Genomic DNA, 20,499 nt, shown 5'->3' on the forward strand with positions numbered 1-20,499 from the left:
CCGCCTCGAAAGCAGCTGTCAACATGCGGGAGTGGCACCAGTATTCACATTGCATGTCATTTCTGTGTCAGAACGGCATGAATGTGGAGCGGTACTGCATTACCTAGTTGTCAGACCCAATTTGGGGACCAGGGAAGAAGGGGCTACTGGCCCTCAAATGTTGGGGCGGGGTTAATTTGCCTCTGATGTCCAAAGGTCCACCTACGATTGCTCTGTAAAACTGAGTCAAGTACAACTCCTTCCACACTTGATTCTCAGTGGAGTGATGGGAGGGCAGTCAGAGATTTTTCAGTGATGTACTGTGGGGGTGCAGTACTTTACTTTGGTAAAGTAAAGTACTTTAATACACATGTAAAACATAATACTTCACAGAACAGTCTACAGATGCAGTTAGTTTATTTGCACTTAGACTGCTGTGTCTTGGGTCCTGGTCCCCCTTTCACCTTCTCCTGAGTGTCTCTCGGTTGTGTAACTAGGCAGCTCACCTCCAACTTCACTACTGTGTTCGGTCTCTTTAGAGAAGGTGTCTCTGCTGCCGGTCTACCTGCTGCCCTCTGTTGTGCCTCCTTTGCTCGTTTCCTGCTCTGTTTTGCCTTTTCTGCTAGTTTTTCTGCCCTCTGTTTTGCCCTCTTCTGCTCTGTTTTGCCTTTCTGCTCATTTTTCTGCCCTCTGTTTTGTCTTTTCTTTCTATTTCTCTGACCTGTTTTGCCTTTTTCTGGTCATTTCTTCCCTCTTCCAGCCGTTTCCCTCCTGCTGCAACCCACCGCCTGTCCTCTCTCCAGGACCTACTTAATGGACCATTAAGCAGCTCCCCTTGTGACAATTCTGTCCAGCTTGTCCGCAGTCCACTACCCTCTGCTGCTTGTCTACCTGCTGCCCTCTCTTTGTGCCTCCTCTGCTTGTTTCTTGCTGTTTTGCCCTTTCTGCCCTCTGTTTTTCCTTTTCTGCTAATTTTTCTGCCCTCCGTGTTGCCATCTTTTGCTTTGTTTTCCCTTTTCTGCTTGTTTTTCTGCCCTCTGTTTTGCCTTTTCTTCTAATTTTACTGCCGTCTGTTTTTCCTTTTTCTTCTCGGTTCTTTCCTATTCCCCCGGTTTTCTCAAAACCTGGCTTTTGACAGAGACCTCGCACGCCAGAGCCCAGATATCCCCAGAGGTGACAGTTCCACACTCTACGAATGTGGATTGTTTAATTGTTCCCTTTGAACAGTTCAGCACTTAGCTATCTAAGCAGTCCCTGTGTTAAAATGCCCACCACAGTGCAGATGTTCCTGATGGATACTTCTAACTGCAGATTCCTCACCTTCAGAATATTCCCCAGGTGTCAGAATGGCTCTGGAAGTTTTTACAGCAGTGCTCCTGTTCACCTCTAGCTGGTGTTATGCAGCTCCACATTGACATCATTCTGCTCCAGAAGTGACTGAGCAGAGCTGCATATCGATGCCACCTTGCACTGTCATTTCTTTCCACTCTTTTCAGATTCAGGGCACCGCTCCCTAGTTGCCGTGACTTCTGGAAAGAGATGCTGATGACGGACCCACACATCGAGTCCCTTTGGTGTTTCAGGCTTGGGGCACCACTCCAAGTTTTGCAAAGAATGTGCCTCATGCACCAAAGGCCCTCTTCACAGTTGAGGTAGTATAAATGAAAAGCTAAGAAGCAGCACAAGAAGATCAAAGCTGGACTCAAGCCCATCCTGCCACTCTCTGTCTGAAGGGAGGTTGACATCCTCCACTCCTTCTGGGCCCCTCAAAGCCTGTGCTTTCTGCACCAATTCTGGTACCGACTTCCACTCTGGCCCCAAGGTCTGCACTGGTTCCTTCTCCACCCATGCTGCTCCGAATGCCTCAGCTGGAGGTCACGCCTCTTCTAAATCCGGTGCCTGTCCTTGAGCCGAATCTGCTTAGACCCTGCCCTAGTTTACGAGAAAACAAGGGAAACCCTATTCACAAAGAAACCAGGGCAAACAGTGTATCCAAAAAACAATGGTTCCTGTAATATGATATTAATGAATCCAAAATTAATAAATAGCATAATAGCAATTCATAGAGGTCGAGAGTATATAGGGGATGGTACAAGGGAAAGACAAGGACCAGTGTATCGAATTTTTCATCAGGGTTTTGTATTTTCAAAACAATGGTTGCATAGATAATTATTTACATATATTAGTACACATAGTAATACAAAGACATAAAGTGTCCCAAGTGTTTACGAGAACCAAAGAGGTATCAATTGAACAGTGAGTGCATATATACAGTGGTTTCTTCTGGGATTATGTACAAGGAAGGAAGGAAAATTACCAAACAATGATACAGGCAATAGTAGCACAGTGTCTATCCGTAATCATAGGCACTGTTCTTGTGGTTCAATTCCTAAGGCGTCGATGGCGTTTCGACCCGTGGGGATGAGGGTCTCGTCAGGACAGGACAATGGGGGACATCTACAAGTAATTTAAGGACATGTGGTCAGTGGATATAGTATGTGTTAAAATCAACATGTGTACAGAAGGTTCTCTGGATAAACGTGTACCTTCATCTTGAGTAGTGGTAACCCATGCGTGGTAAATAATTAGGATTGACTTACAGTTGTCCCAGCCGGGTACTCTGGTCATATATAAACAAGCATTTACAATGCAACGGTTTCGCCTTTGACAAAGTTAGAGCTATTGGCATTGTAAATGACAAATTGTTTATTTATGTGTTGGTTTTGAAAACAGATAAATAAATGGCATTGTCATTTACAATGTCAATAGCTTAATCTTTCGCAAATGCGAGACCTATTGCATTTGCACCCACACACACACAGAGCCACACGCACACAGAGCCACACACACACACAGAGCCCGCCCCCCCTCCCCGTACGTTCCTAAGAGAAGACCAAAACATGCCAGAGAAGGCTATAACATCACTGGTACTCGGTATTGGTAAGTGGTAACAAACCCAAATTCTAGGGTCAAAAGTAACAGAAGGCAACAAATCACTGTTTTACTATGAATGTGTATAGTCGAAAAACACAGTGTGTAGTGAAATTTCAATGGTTAAGATGCGGTGTAGAGAGGACTAGGCAGAATGGGGTGCACACAAACTAAAACAAAGGTGCTTATTAGGGAAAGGTTGTGTGTGAACACATGTACAAATGTGCACTACAATTAGTAAAGGTGATAGCAGATGGCGCGCTGAAGAGCTCATGGGCGCCTATCAACTGTGGAGAAAATGCGGAGCCGTAGGGCATGGACACTCACTGGGTACGTCCACTCCTACAAAGTCGCTGGTAGGGGGAAACTCCTGTGTGCACAAACATAATTATGCATGTACAGTATAACCAATGGCATGTAGAAAAGGCACGTGGCTGTAGGGTGCGATCTGGAAAATGGCAAAGAGACAGTACATGGGCATGAATGCGGATAGGGAAACATGCAGCGGTGCAGTATGACGAATGACCCAGGGTAGAGGGAGCGTGAATGACGGAGACAGTAGCGGAGCAAGGAATAGAGATTGTGTGGAAACAGTAACGGCGCTGTTAAAATGCACATACATGTAATGACGGGTGGTGAAAGAATGTAATACTGGTGAGTCTGGTGTTGCGTACCTTGACAAACTGTAACAGCTAGAGACGGTCCGAGAAGGATATCTTTAAAATTAAAATAAAGCTCTGGGTGAAATAGCTGGTCGTGGCAGGACGGGTAGTGTAGGAGAGTAGGGTCTGCAATCCTATGATCACCCAGATTTTTGCTTTTTGCTTCACTGGTTTACGACTTTCCCTGGCTGTGGGCCTGCTAATCAGACCCACAGCCTAGCTGTTCTCTCTACTCCAAATTGTACCCAGGTACTGAATTGGCACTGGGCCCTCTCAGGTCCCTGTACCCAGGGCTGAGGTGCACCCAGAAGTCTCCCAGGGGCTGCAGCATGTATTATGCCACCCCTGGGCTGACTAACTAAATCAGACACAACTGGCTGCTTGACAGCTGGGGCAGAGTGGTGTACTCACCCTCTGCTGTAGGTATAGTATTCCTATATCTAAACCTATATGGACACACAGATCTCCTATCAGTCACTCCTATGGCAGGCCTTAACAATCCTGAAGGCAGAGTGCTTGGAATCGTGTGAGATGGTGCTCTGGCATGAGCTGAGCCTGTCTGCGGCTTTCGGGATCCATCCCTTAGCCGTTTCCATGATATCGCATACCATATACTCTTAAGTGCATTATAATCCTCGCGGTTATGTGCCAACTCTGGTATCGCTTTATCAAAACATGTCGAGTAAGGTGTCATACGAATTGGAATACTAACCCCTCACCAATTCTGGCGACGGGGTTAGCATTCCACCCTTCTAGAGGGACACGACATGTATGTAACCTGTAACCCCAGTTAAAGTCAGACAGAGCCTTAGCTCCACAAAATGGATGCTGCCACCGAGACACAAGTCTGCCCTCCTGCTGCTGGGAGTCCTCCCAGCCCAGGAGGCAAGGACAAAGGGTTTCCTGCCAGGGGCGGTGCCAGCACCGTCCCAGACAGGATTTTGTGTATCCTAGGTAGGCAGGGCTTTAGAGGAAGGTGACTGCAAGTGGCACCCCGGTGCTCACTGTGCATAGGCCGGCTGAAACCAGTTCCAGGGGCACTCCAGCCCCTGGCCTGGGGAAAGCCCGCCAAAGGAGAGGGGTGTAACCACCCCCCTCCTAGTCCCACCCATAGGGCAGGACTTAGTCGCGTGCCAGCCCCTTTTTGCAGGATAAAGGTAGGAACTGGCCCCCTTCCAAATCAGATCATCTTTGAATCCTGAAACTACTTTCCACGAAAGGAACTCAAGACTTCTTCCCAAGATTCTCCCTTGTGACTAAGGAGTAGTCACCCTGCAGCAGCAGGCACCAACCAAGCATCGCGGTTTGTTGCCAGTCTGTCCTTCGGATCAAGACTGCTCCAGCACGACGAGAACCGGCTTCCCTGGCACCTCTGACCTCAACCTACATCATCAGCCCAGCTGTGACCTGTGGGTGTGACGAGACCTCGAGGGACCGGCCATCTTCAGAACTGCACGACGCTTGTCCAGCACGACCACCGAGTGACCCTCGACCGAGTGCTTTGGGGTAAGAGAAGCCCCGAACCTGAGCAGCTCCAGCACCAAAGTTCAGCCCCCCTGCATCCACGAGATCTGCGTGGGGCCCTTCTGCTCTTTGCTGCCAACCGCGTTGTCCAGGTCGCTTGCCGGTTGGCTAGTGGCCCCCTCACGACGCTCCACGACGACAAACACTGCTGGTCTGGTTGCTCCAGACTAGCCCTTGCTCCCCTCCAAAAGAGGAGCACCCTGGACCCTCCTGGTCCACTCAAGACGCCATTTTAGGTCCACTGCGTGGGCCTTGCATTTGCCAAGACTTGTTGCCCAATCCTGGGTCCAGCGACGTCGACAGCAAGAACCTTCGTGGGACAGCTCGCACCTCCATCCTGGTCGCCGACAACGCCTCCTGGTCCGAGAGACTGCAGAGCCCAGCAGCGCTCACTCACCTGGCTGAGGTGACTTCGTCCGGTGCCATCCTGGTGCCCACTCAAATCACTGGCTAGTGATTCAGAACTTGGTCCCCTCTGCTTACAGGTTTCTTCTTCCCTGATCCAGGCTTGGATCACTCCGAACTTTCTTCACTGGCCGCCTGCCAGCAACTCTTTCTTCAGGCTCCTGGATCTTCAACGAGGGTTTCCGACGCAACTTCAACCCTATGCAGCCGCAGCCCCTGGGCTAGGTAACCTGAGTACTCCGGTGCTCCAGCATAGTCCAACACCCTAAGTGTTCGGATCCACTCTTGTTTTCGACCCACCTAGTCGGGTTCGCCCGAGAACAGTAACTTTGCAACTGCTAGCCTCCATAGACTTTTTCCCGCCTTACGCGTGAGAGTTCCCACTCTGCACACGACGTCCACAGGCCTCCTGCATCTAATCCCAGTGTTTAGAATTGTAGGCCTAGCGATTCCTGAGTCTAGAAAAGTATTACTTACCTGCTAGCAAGTTCGCATTCCACTTACTGAGTATATGGTTTTTCGTGCCCATAGGGCATTTGTGTAAATTGTGCGACTTAAAGTATTTTCGTAAGAGTTTTGTTGTGTGCTTAGCTCCCTGACTCATAAAGAGTTCAGGGTAGTCTTGTTATAAATAAATATCTGTTTATTTTCATAACAACTTGTGTGGTGTCCTTTCACTTGGTGTTCAAGGGGTAATGTGATGGTAAAACAGCTGGCTTAACATGCCCTCTAGAGTCTTAGCCTTAGACTGCTCGTATCCACGCTACTAGGATAGCTGGTCTATAAGGTTGACTTACAACCAATCATCAATAAGGGTTGTTTGGACTGATACATAGTGATCACTAGAATAGTGAGCACTGCATATCAGGCCAACTTCTCACATTGGTGGCAGCGGTGGGATTTGAGCTTGCTGTTTGTTTTACCACACATATCCTAAGAATATCATTTGAAAGATCACATAAGTACTAAGGTACATATAACTTAGCTTAGAATACTCTGAGTTCTACTGAACCAGCTGTTGTAGCTCCTAGGGCCTAGCACACCCTAAACTACAACTCTAGCAAGGGATCAGTAGGCAAACATATAGTGTAGGTAAGTGCACCACTTACACCTCACTAGAAAAGCATGTCTACCCAGGGAGAGTCTACTGAGACTCCCCTTGTGGATCTTGACCCTCCACAGGTCAAATCAAGATATGCAGCTCTCAGTTTCCAGGAGATGAGACAAGTGTGTACCTCCAGGAAATTGAAACAGGGGTCTAACCCCACCATTCCCTTTCTGATAGGTCTCTTAGAGACATATGATGCGAGAAAGATTTCTCAGCTAGATGGGAATATGCCAGCCTTAGAGGGTACCACTGGGGATCCAGACCTCCACAACACTGTAAATGCAGTTGAGGAGGAGGAGCCTAAGGAACTCTCTGGGGATGAGACAGACAAAGGTCTTGAGGTAGTCAGAAGGCTAACTAGGGCCAACATAGACTTGCTTGGGCTAGGATCTGGGGGACCCCCAGTACTGACCCTAAGTAGGCCTAACCTTGGAGTTAGGAGAGATAGATCTCTTTCTAGGGACTCCAATAGATCTCTGCACTCTAATGCCTCTTCTCAGAGGAGAAGGAACTCTCCACAGAGGAGATTGACTTCCCCTCAGAGAATAGAGCATGAAGGCAGAATGAGACAGGCTGCTCTGAGGATTGAAAGGGAAGAACTTGCCCTGGCCAAAGAAAAGCTTGCCTTTGCTAGAGAGCAGCAGATGAGTGGGATAGTTCCCACTGGTGGCAGCAATCTCCCAAGAGAGAGAGAAGGGTTTAGACACTAAACACCTGACAAAAATAGTGCCCCCCTTTAAGCAAGGGGATGACATCCAGAAATGGATGGCTGCTCTGGAGAGGGCCTGCACTGTGCAGGGCATTCCCCAGAGTCAGTGGGCAGCTATACTGTGGCTCTCCTTTGATGGCAAAGGTAGAGATAAGCTCCTCACTACAAGAGTGGAGGATGCTAACAATTACCAGGTCCTGAAGAATACACTGGTTGATGGGTTTGGTTTAACCACTGAGCAGTACAGGTTGCTGTTCAGAGACACCCAGAAAACTCAGTCTCAGGACTGGTCTGACTTTGTGGATAGTGCCACTAAGGCTTTGGAGGGCTGCTTGCTGGGTAGCAAGGTTACTGATTACACAGGATTGTATAATCTGATGATGAGAGAACAAATTTTAAATAATTGTCAGAACCAGTTGTTGCACCAGCACCTTGTTGATTCAGATCTGACCTCTCCCCAAGAATTGGGAAAGAAGGCAGACAAATGGGTCAGAACAAGGATCAAGCAGAACCAGAACCAGAACCAGGGTGGTCAGAAGAAAGCAGACCAGAAGGGTAATACTAAGAGTGAACAAAATGACCAGAAGTCTTCAACAGGTCCCCAACAAACCAAAGAGGGTGGGGGTCAGGCTTCACAGCAGAAAAAGAAGACTCAAGAAGGCCAGTCAAAAAGGTGGTGCCAGTACTGTAAAAGTAAGTCTCACTGGTTTAGTGAGTGCACCAAAAGAGGAGGGCAAACCTCTACCACTACAGCCCCTAAGGCAACTGCACCCCCTAGTACAGTCAGTAGTGGTAGTGCACCTCCCAAGGGATTAGTTGGGTTAACCTTGGGAACTGAGGAGTCTGACAACTTAGTTGGCACACTCACTCAGGCTGTCCTTGTCTGTACAGGGGATATGGATATGTCCCCTGATGTAAGTCCCAATACTTTGGGCAAATACAGGCAGACACCTTTAATAAATGGCAAAATGGCTCAGGCCTATAGGGACACTTGTGCCAGTGTCACCATGGTGACACCTAACTTTGTGGACCCTGGACAGATCATGCCAGGTACAGATTTCCTGGTGACCAATGCCAGCAACGTCACTACCAGTCATAGTATGGCGATTGTTGCTTTCTCCTGGGGAGGGGTAAGTGGCCAAAAGAAAGTTGTGGTTAGTTCAGACATCCCAGTGGATTGTTTGTTGGGCAATGATTTGGAGTCATCACTATGGTCAGAAGTGGAGCAGAGGACTCACATGGAAATGTTAGGCTTAAATTAAATTAAATGTTAGGCTTGCCAGCACATGTGCTTGCTGTGACTAGGTCACAGGCCAGAAGATGCCCCACTGAACAGGTGCTGGATCCTGTAAGAAAGGACCAGACACCTTCCAAGAAGAAGAGCAGTAAGGGTAAGGCTTTGCCTTCCCCCTTGCCCCAGGTTGAGGATCAAGTCTCTGAGGAGGCTGATCTGAGAGAGCTGAGGGAAACTGAGCCTAAAGAGCTTGAACTTGATCAAGTTGAGTTTCTGGGCTTAGGGGGACCCTCCAGGGAAGACCTGGGGAAGGCACAGTTAGACTGCCCTTCCCTTGAACCCCTCAGACAGCAGGCTGCTGCTGAGGCTGCAGGGAATGCCACAGGTGCCCACAGGGTATACTGGGAAGATGGACTCCTGTACTCTGAGTCAAGAGACCCCAAGCCTGGTGCAACCAGGAGGCTGGTCATCCCCTTGTCTCTGAGAGGTTTCCTTCTCACCTTGGCCCATGAGATTCCCCTTGCAGGTCATTTAGGTCAGGCAAAGACTTGGGACAGGCTTGTCTCACACTTTCACTGGCCCCACATGAATGAGAATACCAAGGAGTTGTGTCGCTCCTGTGTCACTTGCCAAGCCAGTGGTAAGTCAGGTGGCACAACAAAGGCCCCCCTCATACCACTACCTGTGGTGGGGGTTCCCTTTGAAAGAGTGGGGATTGACATTGTTGGTCCAATGGAACCCCAGACAGCATCAGGGCACAAGTTTATACTGGTGGTGGTGGACCATGCCACCAGGTATCCTGAAGCTATTCCCCTTAGGACCACTACAGCACCTGTAGTGGCAAGGGCCCTAGTTGGAGTGTTCTCCAGAGTGGGCTTCCCTAAGGAGGTTGTTTCTGACAGAGGTGCAAACTTCATGTCAGGATATCTGATTGCAATGTGGAAGGAATGTGGTGTTAACTACAAGGTCAAAGTCAAAAGATTTTTATTTGCTTTGGTACTCAACTGAGGACCACAAACTTAAAAACAATTTACAAAAGGAAAAGCATTAGAAATTAATACAATATTAAAAAAGACTTTAGAAATGTATAAAAATTGTAGCAAACCCATTCACTGGGTGGTTGTTTACCTACTAATAACAGATTATTTACTGTGGTAATTTTACATTTCCGATATATAGGGTCAAGGTATCTTGCTCGTGCTATTACTAAATTTGGATGGGGACAAACAAATAAAATATGCTCAATGTCCTGATCACCTCCTTGACAAAATTTACATATAGGGGAACCTGCTTGTGACCATCTGGCGGTAAAGGTAGATACAGGAAAAATGCCTAAGCGCAACATTATTATGGCCCTTCTAGCTCCGTCCGTAAGGCAAAATCCCAAATATGGCCGCATTTGCTTATATTCCAATGTCTCGGTAAAGGGTTTATATGTGGATAACTTACTACAATATGCAAGATCAAGGTCAAAGCTCAGTCTTGGTGTGAAGCATTTCAAAAAGAGTTTCAGTTGGGAATTTGACCAGGTAAGCAAAATGTCTTTGGTGAGATTAGCAATTTTAAATGCCGCAGACATATTCCTGAAAAAATTAGGTTTTAAAGCTTCTAATTCGAATATCTCGATCTTTAACAAGAATCGCAATGTTCCTTCCTTTGCATGCAGTATATTATACGCCCATCTGATGACATTGGCCATTGCTGTAGCATAGGTGCTTGTTAATGAAAATTCCAATCTGAGAGCTTGTACAGGTGTTGATCTTGGAACCTTTAATATTTTCTTCAAAATTTTTCCTTCGGTTATGTCCATATAGGTCCATTGCTTTGTTGGTATGTGTTCCGTGGCATAGGATAAAACCGGGGGGATTTTTACTCTGTACACTTTTAGTAATGAAGAGAAGTGCCTATTACCGGTAGCAGTGTACAATCTAGAGAGAGCCCCGGCATGTAATTCTGATTTTCTCTTTAGGTTGTTTATTTGTTTTGAGTTTTGCAAATTCTTTGTGAAAATCCTGCCGAGGTAAGTGTATTCTTCTACTTCCTCCACTCTGATCCCGTCAAGATTCCAACAGTACTTGACACTTTTTTTCCTACCTGAAAAAGCTACCACTTTGGTTTTTGATAAGTTTGGGATTAAAAAATGATCCTTAGAATAGACATTTAGAGAATCCAATAGTTTTTGAAGACCAAAAGGTGTAAGGTCCAGCATTACTATATCATCTGCATATAGCAGAGCGTGAATGCTTTGAAAAGCAATCTTTGGCGGCAAACTAGAGCATTGTTGCAGATGGTACGGTAAATCACTCAGATATAATGAAAATAAAATTGGTGCGAGAAGGCACCCTTGTTTAAGGCCATTAGAAGTTTTAATCGGTTTAGTCAGTCCTTTTTCACTCCCCATTTGTACCTGGGACCAAGTGTTAGTATGGAGCTCAATTACAATCTGCAATAAATTTTCGGAAATCCCCAGTCTCCTCAATTTTTTCCATAGTGTAGGTCTGTCTACGCGATCGAACGCTGTAGAATAGTCAATAAACGCAGCGTACACTGGTTGTGATTTCAGCCCGATGTATTTGTCTAAAATAGTCTGAAGAATGGATATGTTATCAGTGACTGAATGATTGGGACGAAAGCCAGCTTGGTACTTAGGTATTAGACCCTGCGAGAAGGACCAGTCTTTTAGTCTATCCAAGACCTCCGCAGCGAAGATTTTTCCAGTAGCGTCCATCAACGCTATTTGGCGGTAGTTGCCAGCGATATTTTGACACCCCTTTTTATATATTGGAATTATAATACTCCCCTGCCACGACTTAGGTAGTCTCCCAGTGCAGAAGATATAATTAAAAAATGGTGATAGCATCTGACTCCATTCTTTAGGATATAACTGCAAAACCTTAATGGGTATTTGATCAGGACCTGACGCTGCAGTACTTCTTGCTTTTCTAATATGCATTTCTATAGAAAATGCTGTAGTTTTTACTATCGAATTTGATTTGTTTTCCGAAGTAATATCAGTATCGTTTCTGTCTGATCCAATTTCATTTTCTTTATATAGGTCAGTTGGATAAATTTCCCATTCTTGTGGTGGAACTGGTATAGCATGCAGTTTCTTTTTGGTTCCAGACGTTGTGGCAATCAGAGACCAGTATTTTCTTTGATTATATTTTTTCGCCGCCTCTTGAATATCCACCCAATTTTTATCCTGCAACATTCTTTTTTCACTGTTCTTCTCTCTTCTTAATTGATTTTTTAATTTGTTTATTTCTTGCTGGATTACTGGTGAAAAATTCAGGTATTGCCCTCGAATGAGTTTATTGAGCTTCCTCCTGATTGTATTTTTGTTAGACATCTTGTGGTTTCTCTTTTTATCTTGTTTGATCCTACTTAGGAGTGCTCTTTTAAGATTGGTAATAATACATTCAAAGTTTGTTATTTGATCTTCGGAGTATATACTAGTTAAAAGTTGATTTTGTGAGATCATTTCAGTGATGTGGTCTAAGGTCGCCGAATTCCAAAAAATCCGTCTCTGTTTGTTATTAATTTCAATATTGCTTTTATGGAACATAATTCGGTTCGACGAGGAGGATTTTACCGACCAACCAGTATTTAAGTTTAAAGGAGCATGGTCGCTATTATCTGAAAAGTTGATGCTCAAGTGTAAAACTGTATCCACTAGCTCCATACCACAAATTAAATAGTCAATTATTGATAGAGATCCATTCCCTCGTCTTGTAAAAGACGCCGGTCTATCACCATCCACATTACCATTCAAGATTGTCCCGTTTAAATTTGGCAAACATGCTAGTAACAATTTTCCTCTTTTGTCAGAAACTTTTCTCTTTAGGGAATATTGGGATAGATAATTCCAGCGTTTCTTCTTCATATAGATTTGCCCATTTTCTGATCTCGGCATTAGAGATTTTTGCATTCAGGTCACCCATGATTAAATAGGACATATTTGCTCGATCTTCAATTATCTGCGCAATTGCATCCATGGTTTCCACCAGGTTGACGTCCTGGTTGGTGCCTGGAGGAATATACACATTAAAAAGTAGAAAGGCCTTTTTTTGGTCAAGGTTATGAGTCTTCAGTGAGACCTTGATACATTGGAAGTTGTCGGATTTGGACTCGATAACTGCTTGGGACCATGAATGCTCCTCACTCAGTAGAATTGCCAATCCGCCCTTAGCATGGCCTCTGTTCGTTGCTATAGCCGGAATATCATAAACATAATAGCCCGTCTGGTTAAAAGATTTAATTGCCCATGTTTCCTGTATAGCTAAAATGTCAGGATAGTTATTAAGTGCTTCATTCATTTTATAGTTTGTTTTTCCGGCTATGTTCCATGAGGTGATCTTTAAACCATTGTTAAACAGTGAGTTGTTGTTGGTAATCTAATTTATTACTGTTTATGGTCTCCGAGACCCAAGCCCAAGACTTTGATGTTTTTTTGGCCTCATTTTCTTCTTGGTCTTGGTTCCACACTTTCCTTTCTCCTTTATTTACCTGAATTTTCAAAATTTCCTTCCTTGAACAAGTTAGTCCTGAATCAGCATAATTAGAGTTATTGGAATACCAATTGTTAATTGGGATATTCAAGTTAGTTCCTAGGAGGCCAGTAAACTTGTTTTTGATTTTAATGTTCTCCGGTGGGGATATTTCGATGACATCGTAGCCGCATTTATGTAATGTTTCTTTTTCCTTTATGATAATCCCAGGAAGAACTGATGACCAAAAAATTACTTCCGCTATTTTACGATTTTCCTTTATGGGGAAGGTCACCAGATCTATTTCTTTGCTAGTTATAGATTGTAAAGAATGTATTTGCTGTAGCAAATTAATTATCCTTCCTCGATTTAATGGTAGATTATCAATAGGAAAAAGTTCTTCAAACTGTAGACGATTAGTCACGGTTAGTTCCCCGCCTAGAGACAACTTCTTATTCTTCTCAGTTATTTCCTTGTTTGTTTGACCTGCTCTATCAGTTACTTTGGAAGGTATATATTCAATCGCTTTATGGTTCAATAACTTTATTGATGGTGTATTTGTTGTATCACTAGTTGCCTCTACCGAAGAATAATCGAGTATTATTTTGTCGTTTTGACCCTCTTTGTTATTTTGAGGGGTGATTACATTTTTAAATTTGAGCTTTCGGGATTTCTTTTTATTTATTCTTCTTAACGGCTTCCTATTTCTATTTTTTCCCTTTATTCCTTTATTAAGTTTTGTTCGGGAGATCATGTCGTTTCCAGCTTCATCAGGTGAATGTTTAGTGGAGGTTCCTTGTTCTTCTTCATCGGGTCCTTTTTTTTGCAAATTTTGTTTTTTGGCAACCGAAAAAATAGAGAACTCTTTAGCTATGGATAAAGGCTCTTCTCTAAAAAGATTCTTCAAGGAATATGTTTTAACATCCTTGGGCTTTTTCCGTATCTTTTTGTTGGATTGATCTGGTGTTTTTAAATCGGTTGTTTGGGTACTGATATCACATTTGGTTTCAGATTCAGAACTTATGATATTATTAGTAGAAGTATTATAGTTATCCTGCTTCGCATCAAATATCTGTTTGTTATTTGTTGCATCAGAAAGATCTTTTTTCCTCTTTTCTTCTACCAAAAATTTTAATATACCAATTTGAACGTCCAAAGTTTGATCGGAATTTTCCAAAATATTACCTAAAAAGGATAGAACCGATTCCAGTATTTCCTGTAAGGTGTAAAGAGCCTTTGAAATAGGTGTCACGGTATTTGATGAATTGATGTCGTTAGGGAGAAATGGGTCCAATGATATATCCAGGTCTGTTTTATGTTCTAAGGATTGATTCTGGGACCTGGTAAATAAATTGTCAGGATTTAACTGAAGATTTGAGATATTTTCCATCAGCTTTATGTCATTTTGAAAAGGATCCTCAGAACCAGAGAGGCTACCTAGTCGTTTTATGGGTGTTAAAGATGTTAGATGTGAGGACTCGTGAATCGGGATTTGTGATTCCTGTGTTGAAAATAAAATCTTCTGGTTGAATTCGAAGCCCGAAACACTTGAGATTTGAGTGGTTTGTAAGTCTAGGAGGGGCAGCTCTGTTGCCTCATTTGATGTTGTTATTTCAGTTTTTAAAGGAATTTCTTGGACGTGTTAAGGAGTTTTCTTTTTTGGTGATAAAGCTAAAAAGTAGTTACTGATTGCAGGTGTTCCAGTTATCTGACCTTGTTTTATTGCCTTGTCAGAAGATTTTCTGACTGCTTCCTCGGTGCCCATTCTCTTCATAAATATAGTGCGAGATCTGAGTTTTTTGAAGGCCATAAAATTTTCCTTAGTCAAATTTGTGAAGATTTTAAATGATATTTATCGCTCTGTAGTTGTTAAAATATTTTGACAGCTTTGAGAGTCGACTATCATGTAGACGGAAGTTACACTTACCGCGCTGATGCCGGTTGTAGCTCGATCCAAGTACCCTATGGTAACATAATCATATTGGTTGAGGTAGAAATTAGAATGAAAATGAAAATAAGGTGGCCCGTCCCGTCCTTGTACGTCCCCGGACGGCCACAGACGGCCCGCCCTTTGCCCGGGCTTCGCCCCTAGCTGCGACCCGCGCACGTCCCGCGATGCGCGTAACAGGGCTTGTTTAAATAATGATATGTCTGATTGTGGGGGCGTGGCACTGGGAGGGGGCGCGGCTCACGCGGGAAGAGGACCAGCTGGAAGGTGTTGTATGCTGGTCCTCGCAGTCCCGGGGCCGGCGCCTCTCTCTCCTCTGCGGCCACAAGGTGACTCTAGCAGGTCCAACAGCGAGTCAGCAGATAGAATGCCTCACAGGCTCCAGGGGAAGGCAAACGAAGCAGAACAGAGCAAGCAGCTGCAGCGTCAGTAACACGACACAGTCACCACACCCTATCATCCACAGTGCAATGGGCTTGTTGAGAGATTCAACAGGACCCTCAAAGGGATGATTCATGGACTACCTGAAAAGCTCAGGCGAAGATGGGATGTCCTGATACCCTGCCTCTTGTTTGCTTACAGAGAGGTCCCACAGAAGGGGGTTGGCTACAGCCCTTTTGAACTTCTGTATGGGCATCCTGTAAGAGGAGCCCTGTGTTTGGTGAAGGAAGGATGGGAGAGACCTCTCGAAAAGCCTGCAACCAACATAGTGGACTATGTACTTGGTCTCCGCTCCAGGATGGCTGAATACATGGAGAAGGCATCTAAAAACCTAGAGGCCAGCCAAGAACTCCAGAAAGCTTGGCATGACCAGAAGGCTGTCCTGACTGTATACCAGCCTGGACAGAAGGTGTGGGTACTGGAGCCAGTGGCCCCAGCAGCCCTCAAAGACAAATGGTCTGGGCCCCACACCATCATTGAGCAAAAGGGAGAGGTCACCTACCTGGTGGACCTTGGAACCCCCAGGAACCCCCTCAGGGTGCTCCATGTGAACAGGCTCAAGGCATATGTCGACAGGAAGGACATGAGCTTGCTCATGGCCACAGATGAGGGACAGGAGGAAGAGAGTGACCCTCTCCCAGACCTGCTCACTCAGAATCCTGATGATGGATCAGTAGATGGTGTTGTCTTTTGTGGCAGCCTCTCTGAACATCAGCAACAGGATTGCAGGCAAGTTCTGCAATCCTTCAGACATATGTTCTCTCTGACACCCAGTCAAACTGATTGGTGTACCCATGAAGTGGACACTGGAGACAGTCTGCCTGTCAAGAGTAAAATCTACAGACAGCCTGATCATGTCAGAGACTGCATCAAAACAGAAGTGCAGAAAATGTTGGAGTTGGGAGTCATTGAGCCCTCAGATAGCCCTTGGGCTAGCCCAGTAGTTCTAGTGCCAAAGCCTCACACCCAGGGTGGTAAGAGAGAGATGAGGTTTTGCGTAGACTACAGAGGCCTCAATGCAGTCACTAAGACTGATGCCCACCCAATACCAAGGGCAGATGAACTTATAGATAGATTGGCTTCTGCCAACTACTTAAGCACATTTGACCTGACAGCTGGGTATTGGCAAATCAGGTTAGCTGAGGAAGCCAGGCCCAAGACAGCATTTTCTACCCCTGGTGGACATTATCAGTTTGTGGTAATGCCCTTTTGGTTGAAAAATGCACCTGCCACCTTCCAAAGGCTGGTGAATCAAGTTCTCACTGGGATGGATGACTTCTGTGCAGCATATCTGGACGATATTGCTGTCTTTAGCTCCACCTGGGAGGATCACCTGGTCCACCTGAGGAAAGTGTTAGAGGCCCTGCAAAAGGCAGGCCTCACTATCAAGGCCACTAAGTGCCAGATAGGGCAGACACAGGTTGTATACCTGGGCCACCTTGTAGGTGGAGGCCAGGTTCAGCCACTGGAGAGTAAGATACAGGCCATCAAGGACTGGGCTCCTCCAATCACCCAGACTCAGGTTCGAGCTTTCTTGGGCCTGACTGGGTACTATAGGAAATTTGTCAGAAATTATGGGTCCATAGTGACCCCCCTTAATGACCTGACAAGTAAAAAGATGACAAAGAAAGTTCAGTGGACAGCAAGCTGTCCGTAAGCATTCGATGACCTAAAGCAGGCCATGTGCACAGCACCTATCCTAAAGAGTCCAGACTTCTCCAAACCATTCATTGTCCAAACAGATGCTTCTGAGTTGGGTGTGGGAGCTGTTCTATCTCAGCTGAATTTTGATGGCAACGACCAGCCAATTGCTTTCATTAGCAGAAGGCTGACCCCCAGAGAGAAAGATTGGTCAGCTATTGAGAGGGAGGCCTTTGCTGTGGTATGGGCCCTGAAGAAGTTGAGGTCCTACTTGTTTGGAACTCACTTCACAGTTCAGACCGACCATAAGCCCCTCTTATGGCTAAGTCAGATGAAGGGTGAAAACCCCAAACTACTTAGGTGGTCCATTTCCCTACAGGGGATGGATTTTACAGTGGAGCACAGACCTGGTACTGATCATGGCAATGCTGATGGGCTCTCCAGGTATTTCCACTTAGAGCAAGAAGACTCACCTGGTCAAGGTTAGTTTATTGTCCCAAAGTTTGGGGGGGGGGTCATGTAGGAGAGTAGGGTCTGCAATCCTATGATCACCCAGATTTTTACTTTTTGCTTCACTGGTTTACGACTTTCTCTGGCTGTGGGCCTGCTAATCAGACCCACAGCCTAGCTGTTCTCTCTACTCCAAATTGTACCCAGGTACTGAATTGGCACTGGGCCCTCTCAAGTCCCTGTACCCAGGGCTGAGGTGCACCCAGAAGTCTCCCAGGGGCTGCAGCATGTATTATGCCACCCCTGGGCTGACTAACTAAATCAGACACAACTGGCTGCTTGACAGCTGGGGCAGAGTGGTGTACTCACCCTCTGCTGTAGGTATAGTATTCCTATATCTAAACCTATATGGACACACAGATCTCCTATCAGTCACTCCTATGGCAGGCCTTAACAATCCTGAAGGCAGAGTGCTTGGAATCGTGTGAGATGGTGCTCTGGCATGAGCTGAGCCTGTCTGCGGCTTTCGGGATCCATCCCTTAGCCGTTTCCATGATATCGCATACCATATACTCTGAAGTGCATTATAATCCTTGCGGTTATGTGCCAACTCTGGTATCGCTTTATCAAAACATGTCGAGTAAGGTGTCATACGAATTGGAATACTAACCCCTCGCCAATTCTGGCGACGGGGTTAGCATTCCACCCTTCTAGAGGGACACGACATGTATGTAACCTGTAACCCCGGTTAAAGTCAGACAGAGCCTTAGCTCCACAAAATGGATGCTGCCACCGAGACACAAGTCTGCCCTCCTGCTGCTGGGAGTCCTCCCAGCCCAGGAGGCATGGACAAAGGGTTTCCTGCCTGGGGCGGTGCCAGCACCGTCCCAGACAGGATTTTGTGTATCCTAGGTAGGCAGGGCTTTAGAGGAAGGTGACTGCAAGTGGCACCCCGGTGCTCACTGTGCATAGGCCGGCTGAAACCAGTTCCAGGGGCACTCCAGCCCCTGGCCTGGGGAAAGCCCGCCAAAGGAGAGGGGTGTAACCACCCCCCTCCTAGTCCCACCCACAGGGCAGGACTTAGTCGCGTGCCAGCCCCTTTTTGCAGGATAAAGGTAGGAACTGGCCCCCTTCCAAATCAGATCATCTTTGAATCCTGAAACTACTTTCCACGAAAGGAACTCAAGACTTCTTCCCAAGATTCTCCCTTGTGACTAAAGAGTAGTCACCCTGCAGCAGCAGGCACCAACCAAGCATCGCGGTTTGTTGCCAGTCTCTCCTTCGGATCAAGACTGCTCCAGCACGACGAGAACCGGCTTCCCTGGCACCTCTGACCTCAACCTACATCATCAGCCCAGCTGTGATCCGTGGGTGTGACGAGACCTCGAGGGACCGGCCATCTTCAGAACTGCACGACGCTTGTCCAGCACGACCACCGAGTGACCCTCGACCGAGTGCTTTGGGGTAAGAGAAGCCCCGACCTTGAGCAGCTCCAGCACCGAAGTTCAGCCCCCCTGCATCCACGAGATCTGCGTGGGGCCCTTCTGCTCTTTGCTGCCAACCGCGTTGTCCAGGTCGCTTGCCCGTTGGCTAGTGGCCCCCTCACGACGCTCCACGACGACAAACACTGCTGGTCTGGTTGCTCCAGACTAGCCCTTGCTCCCCTCCAAAAGAGGAGCACCCTGGACCCTCCTGGTCCACTCAAGACGCCATTTTAGGTCCACCGCGTGGGCCTTGCATTTGGCAAGACTTGTTGCCCAATCCTGGGTCCAGCGACGTCGACAGCAAGAACCTTCGTGGGACAGCTCGCACCTCCATCCTGGTCGCCGACAACGCCTCCTGGTCCGAGAGACTGCAGAGCCCAGCAGCGCCCACTCACCTGGCTGAGGTAACTTCGTCCGGTGCCATCCTGGTGCCCACTCAAATCACTGGCTAGTGATTCAGAACTTGGTCCCCTCTGCTTACAGGTTTCTCCTTCCCTGATCCAGGCTTGGATCACTCCGAACTTTCTTCACTGGCCGCCTGCCAGCAACTCTTTCTTCAGGCTCCTGGATCTTCAACGAGGGTTTCCGACGCAACTTCAACCCTATGCAGCCGCAGCCCCTGGGCTAGGTAACCTGAGTACTCCGGTGCTCCAGCATAGTCCAACACCCTAAGTGTTCGGATCCACTCTTGTTTTCGACCCACCTAGTCGGGTTCGCCCGAGAACAGTAACTTTGCAACTGCTAGCCTCCATAGACTTTTTCCCGCCTTACGCGTGAGAGTTCCCACTCTGCACACGACGTCCACAGGCCTCCTGCATCTAATCCCAGTGTTTAGAATTGTAGGCCTAGCGATTCCTGAGTCTAGAAAAGTATTACTTACCTGCTAGCAAGTTCGCATTCCACTTACTGAGTATATGGTTTTTCGTGCCCCTAGGGCATTTGTGTAAATTGTGCGACTTAAAGTATTTTCGTAAGAGTTTTGTTGTGTGCTTAGCTCCCTGACTCATAAAGAGTTCAGGGTAGTCTTGTTATAAATAAATATCTGTTTATTTTCATAACAACTTGTGTGGTGTCCTTTCACTTGGTGTTCAAGGGGTAATGTGATGGTAAAACAGCTGGCTTAACACGCCCTCTAGAGTCTTAGCCTTAGACTGCTCGTATCCATGCTACTAGGATAGCTGGTCTATAAGGTTGACTTACAACCAATCATCAATAAGGGTTGTTTGGACTGATACATAGTGATCACTAGAATAGTGAGCACTGCATATCAGGCCAACTTCTCACAGGTAGGTCCAAAGGTGGAGCTGCAAAAACGGAGAGGAAGAGTTAAAGCAGCTACCGGACCGGAGAACCAGCTCACAGACGGTGTAGTAAAAAGAGGAATCCCACAAGTGATGTAGGGAAGTATCCATCGTACAAACAGAGTATGCGGGTGTGGTCTCTTACCTTACAATAGGTGAAGGAATGCACGGGTAATGTGCTCCACTCGAACGTAA

Source organism: Lissotriton helveticus, chromosome 7 (genome assembly GCF_964261635.1).
Source record: "Lissotriton helveticus chromosome 7, aLisHel1.1, whole genome shotgun sequence".
Classification (NCBI taxonomy): Eukaryota; Metazoa; Chordata; class Amphibia; order Caudata; family Salamandridae; genus Lissotriton; species Lissotriton helveticus.